Source organism: Podarcis bocagei, assembly GCF_964188305.1.
Source record: "Podarcis bocagei genome assembly, chromosome: 2".
Lineage (NCBI taxonomy): Eukaryota > Metazoa > Chordata > Lepidosauria > Squamata > Lacertidae > Podarcis > Podarcis bocagei.
Window position 1 is genome coordinate 117,753,305 of NC_138126.1, and position 7,092 is coordinate 117,760,396.

At 46.1% G+C, this 7,092-nt stretch overlaps 1 long non-coding RNA gene across 1 annotated transcript; it reads right to left on the reverse strand.

Moving 5' to 3' along the window:
- Window positions 1-827: 827 nt before the first annotated feature.
- On the reverse strand, window positions 828-5,035 carry LOC308580238. The gene is made up of 4 exons (XR_014004738.1): window positions 5,008-5,035; window positions 2,502-4,144; window positions 2,224-2,348; window positions 828-1,907 (listed from the first exon to the last, which is right to left on the reverse strand). It is a non-coding gene; the product is annotated as an uncharacterized lncRNA (long non-coding RNA).
- Window positions 5,036-7,092: the final 2,057 nt, after the last annotated feature.

Below are 7,092 nucleotides of genomic sequence, written 5' to 3' on the forward strand. Positions count from 1 at the left end.
GTGGTAACCTGAGTGTCCTGTCACCTGGCTGGTTCCCCCTTTCCCCCTCCCCATGAGTACTTTCCAGGTGACAGAGGGGAGTTTGCAGTTTCCTGCCCCCAGAGGGAAGAGCTGATTATTGTCCTTTGTTCCAGTCTGTGCTGAATCCACTCCCATATGCAAGTTCTTTGTGATCTTGATGGTCTTCTGTCTAGGACCATCAGGGTTGGCATAGCAACTGGGCAGGGCTCCTGTGGATGTGCTGGTATGCTGAAGGGATTATGGCTGCCCTGTATCAAACCTTCCCCATTTTGTAGTCCTTTTTTTTTAGAAGATATTTATTAAGAGTTTTTAAGTTATAACAAAAAAATGAAAAATAAAAAGAAACATACAAAATAAAAGTAGTTAAAAACACATTAATTTTCCATAGCATAACTTCCTTACACTTATTTCCCCGGACCTCCTCATACCTCCCTTCTTTGTATTCCAGTTCCATTTGTTGGTTCAGCAAATCCTTATCATTAAACTTTTACCCATTTGTGAAACCCCTTTTTCCCCATAACTCTTAAAGCATTACAGCTGGAAACCGCTTAGTTTCTTTCCAACATCCTTCTAACATTCATTAATTTTACAATATTTCTGTAAATAGCCTTTAAATTTCTTCCAATCTTCTTTCACCGACTTTTCTCCCTGATCTCGGATTCTGCCAGTCATTTCTGCCAATTCCATGTAGTCGATCACCTTCATCTGCCATTATTCCAAGGTGGGTAGTTCTTGTGTCTTCCAGTACTTTGCGATGAGTATTCTTGCTGCTGTTGTTGCATACATAAAAAAAGTTCTATCCATTTTGTAGTCCTTCCTTCATGGAGTAAAATAAAAGTGGAACAGTGCAAATCCGATGTGTGGTTGATTTTCTATGAATTTAAAACAGAAGCGTAGCATATGTAGTGTGTGAGTGTGAGTGTGTGTGAAGTTTGTACAAACTGAATGATTGGGGGGGGGGTTCCTGCTACAGGGGAGAGTGCATGGTCAGAATAAGGACCTGCCATCTTTCAATAGCTCCCAGGGCCTTGCATGGCACCTCTTTTTAATTCTCCCCTCCCCACCTGCATACCCTCCAACATTTTTCCAATGAAAATAAAGACAGCCTAAGGAAAAGCAGAGGGACGCAGATGGCGCTGTGGGTTAAACCACAGAGCTTAGGACTTGCCAATCAGAAGGTCGGCAGTTTGAATCCCCGCGATGGGGTGAGCTCCCGTTGCTCGGTCCCTGCTCCTGCCAACCTAGCAGTTCGAAAGCACACCAGTGCAAGTAGATAAATAGGTACCACTCCAGTGGGAAGGCAAACGGCGTTTCCGTGCACTGCTCTGGTTCGCCAGAAGCGGCTCAGTCATGCTGGCCACATGACCCGGAAGCTGCACACTGGCTCCCTTGGCCAATAAAGCGAGATGAGCGCCGCAACCCCAGAGTCTGCCATGACTGTACCTAATGGTCAGGGGTCCCTTTACCTTTAAGCAGGGCATTGTGGGATCAAATCAGAAACCAGGATGGCTTCTGTAAGATTGGGACTGTCCCTGGAAAATAGGGATTCTTGGAGGGTCTTCACCCAGCTCACTACTCCAAGCAGCAGTAGACAGCTGTCACAATGCCTAAATGTTTGAAGCTATATTGCATGCAATGGTATTTAGTATAATAGCAAGCAATACAATAATACTTAATTATCTTTAATAGTTGACACGCAATGAGATTAGTCCCTGACTGGCTGTGATGCAACGACAGGGAAAGTGGCTACATGCTTCGTTGGAACACATTGGCAAAACATGTCTTATTAGATCCTCCAGCCGACTCCCGTTTTTAATTGGCTTTGATTAACCATATGTGCCAGGCCTCTGTGTTTTGTTTTCATTCGGGACTTTTCCAGACAATTGCTTTAATTCGCAAGAAAGAAAGAAAAGGGGGGAAAGAAAGTGTTGTTCAAAGTGATCCAATTGCTATTGCCTGAGATCACAGAACCATCAAATTGTAGTGTTGGAAAGGACCCCGTGGGCCATCTAGTCCAACCCCCTGCAATGCAGGGATCTTTTGCCCAAAGTGGGGCTTGAACCCACAAACCTGAGATTAAGAGACTCATGCTCTGCCAACTGAGCTAATGTAGATGACTCCCAAACAAGGACAACCTGAAGGTGTCAAAACAGGCTGTTCTCCTGCTGAAGCAAATCTACCCTCACTACTCAGGGCACTGACCTGGGGGTTTGTGCGAGCCTAACTCTAACCAGGGGGAAGCAGGAAGGGTTCCTTCTCCTCCTCCTCCTCCTCCTCCTCCTTCTTCTCCTTCTCCTTCTCCTTCTTCATTTTAAAGAGGTGGTTACCTGGTTACAGTGGCGTAGCGTGGGTTGTCAGCACCCGGGGCAAGGCAAGTAATTTGCGCCCCCTAACCCGTGGATTTGCGCCCCCTAACCCTAACCCCCAGGTGTTGCGCCCGGTGTGGCCGGCCCCCCCTGCCCCCCACGCTACGCCACTGCCTGGTTACCTGGTAAAGTCCATGGAAAACAAATGAGATTTGAGATGATGAATAATAGGCAATTATGGTTTGCATGCATGCATGGAACTGGTCCATTGAATTAATTCTGCATCTGCCACCACCCACCCACAGGTTGGTTGGCAAAGAGGGGGGTAGAACGCATCTGTTCCTTAGCCGAGGATGGATAGGTACCAATTTACACTTAAAAGTCTGTGCATGACCTAGCCCTGCTCCGGGATGGGGGGGGGAGGCCTGCAACAGTGGCTGGATCTGACACAGGATTGTTCCAGATGTTGACTGAACCACAGTAAAGGGGTTCCCCCCTCCTCTTTTAAAGGGAAGCAAGCTCATTCCAGATAAAATAACTGCGCTACTTCACCACCCATCCACTCACACTGACGCTGCGGTCCTGGCATGTTCCTGGCCAAGCATGAAACCAGCAAAAGGGATTTGCCTCTTCCCGCGGAGCGCTCGAATGATTATAAACATCGGCACGGAATCAAGTCAAAACTGGCTCTTAAAAAAAGAGAAAACCTTCCTAGATCTATGGGGATTAGCGCAGGCTGGGGTGCTTGCTTGGCTGCGCTGGGCCTGTCGCTGCGGTCGTCGGTCGGGTGGCTCCCGGCTAAGCAGCATTGGGGCTCATTAACACAGGATTTTCCTCACCTCTGCCTACGCACAAACCTTTCTAATAGCCCCTTGGGTTAAGCTTCCAGACATCCAATAAAGCGCTTCTCACTTGCGGCTCAGAAGAAGCGGGTACCGTCCTCTGTCTGGAAGGGAAATACCTCAGCTGGAAGAGTCATCCAGCACTGAGCCCTTCTTGATCTACAAAGGTAGTCACAGTAGGCTGTTGTGGAAAACAAAGACTCTTATTGTTGTTGTTTTCTATAATTCTTATTAAATTTTCTGTTTTCCATTTTGGAATATTCATTTAAACAACCTAAAAATACCAGTGACTTCCCTTCTTCCCTTTCCGTGGTTCATTTTGCATAATATAAATCCCTGCATGTTTTCTACAAACTAAACCATTCAATATTCCATGATTACATCCATCAAAAACTTATTTACACTGTTGAATTTACCTTAATGCTGCCAATGTTTTTGAATGGACACAATTCCCCCCCGAATAGTCAATAAACATTTCCCAATCTTCTTTAAACGTATGTTCTTCTTGTTCTCTTATTCTATATGTTAGGTCCGTAAGCTGCGTCTATTCCAGCAGTTTAAGTTGCCATTCTTCTTTAGATGGGACTCATTTTCCATTTGGGGGCTAACAAAACTTGAGCCGCATTAGTGGCATAAATAAATAAATTTTTCTGAAACCTGGAAATTTCTGTTTGAATTATCCCCAACAAAAAGGACTCTGGTTTTGTGTGTGTGTTTTTTTGAAAAGTGTTTTTAAACATTCTTTTTCAATTCATTATGAGTTATTTCCCAATACTCTTTTATCCTTCTACAGGTCTACCACACATGATAGAACGTACCATCAGTTTCATTGCATATCCAGCACTTATCTGATTCAGTCTTTTCCATCTTAACAAGTCTACTCAGAGTTAGATAGCATCTGCAAATCATTTTCAGGTTGTTCTCCTTCGAGGAATAACATGCTGTAAACTTCAGATCGCTCTTCCAAAGTTTTTCCTAGAAATCAAAATCTATATTATGTCCTATATCTATTGCCCAGTGTGTCATAGAGGCACAAAGACTCTTATTGTGCGACACCTCAAAGAAGAATTGCATACCCTCCAAGCGTCCCGGTTTTCCAGGGACAGTCCCAGAATTACGAAAGCCATCCTGGCTTCTGATTTGATTCCAGGAGATCCCCATTTCCCCTGCCAGTGCTGTTCCTGCCAAGCTCGGGGAGGAGGGTGAACTGGCTCTTGTGTTCCAAGTTGTTAAATTGTAGGTGAACATATCAGACAACACAGCGATTCTTCAAACAGCTCTTGTTTATTCACAGGCCAGAACAGAACTGAACTGAAGGGTTCAGCCAGCCTGCTTATATAGAGCTCCACTACAACGCAACAGTAACCACTTTCTGCAACTATCCAATCACTGAACGTCACTTTCAATCCCTTATTTGCATATGTGGACCTGAGTGAAAACTATCTACAGTATCCCCCTGCTGGCCCAGGGTGAGAACTGCAGTACATAACACAAGTGGTGGCGGCAATGGAGCATCTCGTTGCCTCTCCATGGCTTCTCCATGGCCGCTGCTGGCGACCTCCCTGTTAAGCAAATCAGTCTCTTAAGCTTAAACCAAGAAATAGTATTCTCTATGAAACTGAATATCAATATATGTAGCAAGACTTTGAGATTAGACCACTGAAGAAGCCCGGAACACCACCTTGGGAGTGTGCTACCAGCAAGCCCCAGTAAAAGGGCCCCATTGGGGGCAAACAGCGGCCTCTTGATTTCCTGGACTGCCAGGGCGAAACAGGTGCAAAACGCTGGCACCCTGTCTCACTAGCATCTCTCGGTATTGTGAACAACACCGAACTTACCTTTTGTTGGTATCTTCATGAACTTACCTAAAAAGATAAAGAAAACAAAAGACTGAGTTGAGCACTTGAAAAATCTATTGAAATCAGACATTGGAAGTTCATCTTAGGTTGGGTGGTTCGTAAGTCTCTGTGGCTTTGCATAAGGTTTGGCAATTTTCTCAGAAGATTGATAAAGAATGTATAATCATTTTGGTAATTATTGTGTGTACAGTCATACCTCGGGATGAATACGCTTCAGCTTAAATATTTTCGGGTTGCGCTCCGCGATGACCTGGAAGTAACGGAGCACATTACTTCAGGGTTTTGCTGCTTGCTCATGTGCAAACACTCAAAATGCTGTCATGCTCATGCACAGAAGCGGTGAAACGCGACCCGTGCATGCGCAGATGCGCAGTCGCGTTTTACGTTCGCTTCAGGATGTGAACGGGGCTCTGGAATGGATCCCGTTCACATCCAGAGGTACCACTGTATATTAGTCGCCAATGTGTTGCATGAGTCGTACTACAATCTCCCTGCTTTGGCAGCTCATAGCAGCTGTTGGAGAGCAGATGAGGAGGAGACGAAGATTCTACTTCCAAGGCCCAGCCTTTTGTGATGCTCTGAGGGGCAGGCAGAGGGCAGGAAGAAAGGGGGAATAAAATGAAATAAAATCAGGACTGGGGGTTTTCTCAGGACGGTGGAGGGCATGTGTGCTGTGTCCTGTTGGCAAAGTGGCATTGACACTTGCTCTTCTCCTGATAGGAACTGTTCTGCAGGGGTGGGGTTGTTATAAGAATTTTAAGGTCTTAAGGTAAAGGGACCCCTGACCGTTAGGTCCAGTCGTGACTGACTTTGGGGTTGTGGCGCTTATCTCACTTTATTGGCCAAGGGAGCCGGCGTACAGCTTCCGGGTCATGTGGCCAGCATGACTAAGCCGCTTCTGGCGAACCAGAGCAGCGCACAGAAACGCCGTTTACCTTCCTGCCAGAGCGGTACCTATTTATCTACTTGCACTTTGACGTGCTTTCGAACTGCTAGGTTGGCAGGAGCAGGGACCGAGCAATGGGAACTCATCCCGTCGCGGGGATTCGAACCGCTGACCTTCTGATTGGCAAGTCCTAGGCTCTGTGGTTTAACCCACAGCACCACCCGCGCCCCTTTAAGGTCTTAGATATGCAATAAGTGTTCATAAATGTACCAAGCAAACATGTACATAAATATATAAACCACATGTCTGAAACTCCACAGAAAAAAAGTCCTGAACAAATTGACCTCAAATATGTCTCTCCAAAGTCAAAGTCGGAACGCCCCCCCCCCCATTGTCTCTTTCCTCACAAATCCTGTCTTAAGGGCACATTTAAGATATGAATAGGGTGTGAGCCTGTGACCTGGCCCAGGAACTAAGTATTTATCATTACAAAAGACTGGCCAGGCTCCCCAGGCAATCTAATCAAGTGATCATTAAACGGGTAACCTGCCAGACAGGAGATAAACAGCAACAGGAGATAAACAACAACAGGAGATAATCAACGCACTCAGATTTCTGTTGTAGACCGCCCTTTCTGTGATGTAGGTATGATGTGTCTGGGGGGTGGTCTTGAGCTACGCCCCTTCTGTGATGTATATATGATGTTTCTGGGGGTGGTCTTGAACTCCAGGGTAGGCAATTTAAAATGTCTATGTTATGGTGGGCACACCTTTGTTCAAGGTCTTCCTCCTTATCCTGCGTGTGTGTGTAGGGGGCACCCAGTTGCAACAATAAAGATCAGGCTTACTAGTTGCTTTGCTTCTCAGTATTCTCTGGTTGGCCTCTGTTATTTTCTCCGACTGATGGAGAACCTGCAAAGGACTCTACAAGGGCTCTTGTGTACCCCCATAAGGGAATAAGGGCAGATTTCCGTTTATTACAGGGTGGGGGAATGAGGGGTCAAGGAGGGTCAGTTGGATGGGGTGTGAGAAACACCCCTATTTTCATCTGAGGAATGTCGCAGGGTATGGGACTGTCTCATGGCAGAGGCAGGGAACTTGTGGCCTCCTAGGTGCTCCCGGACTGCAACGCCCATCATCCCTGACTACTGGCTATGTTAGCTGAGGCTGATGGGAGTT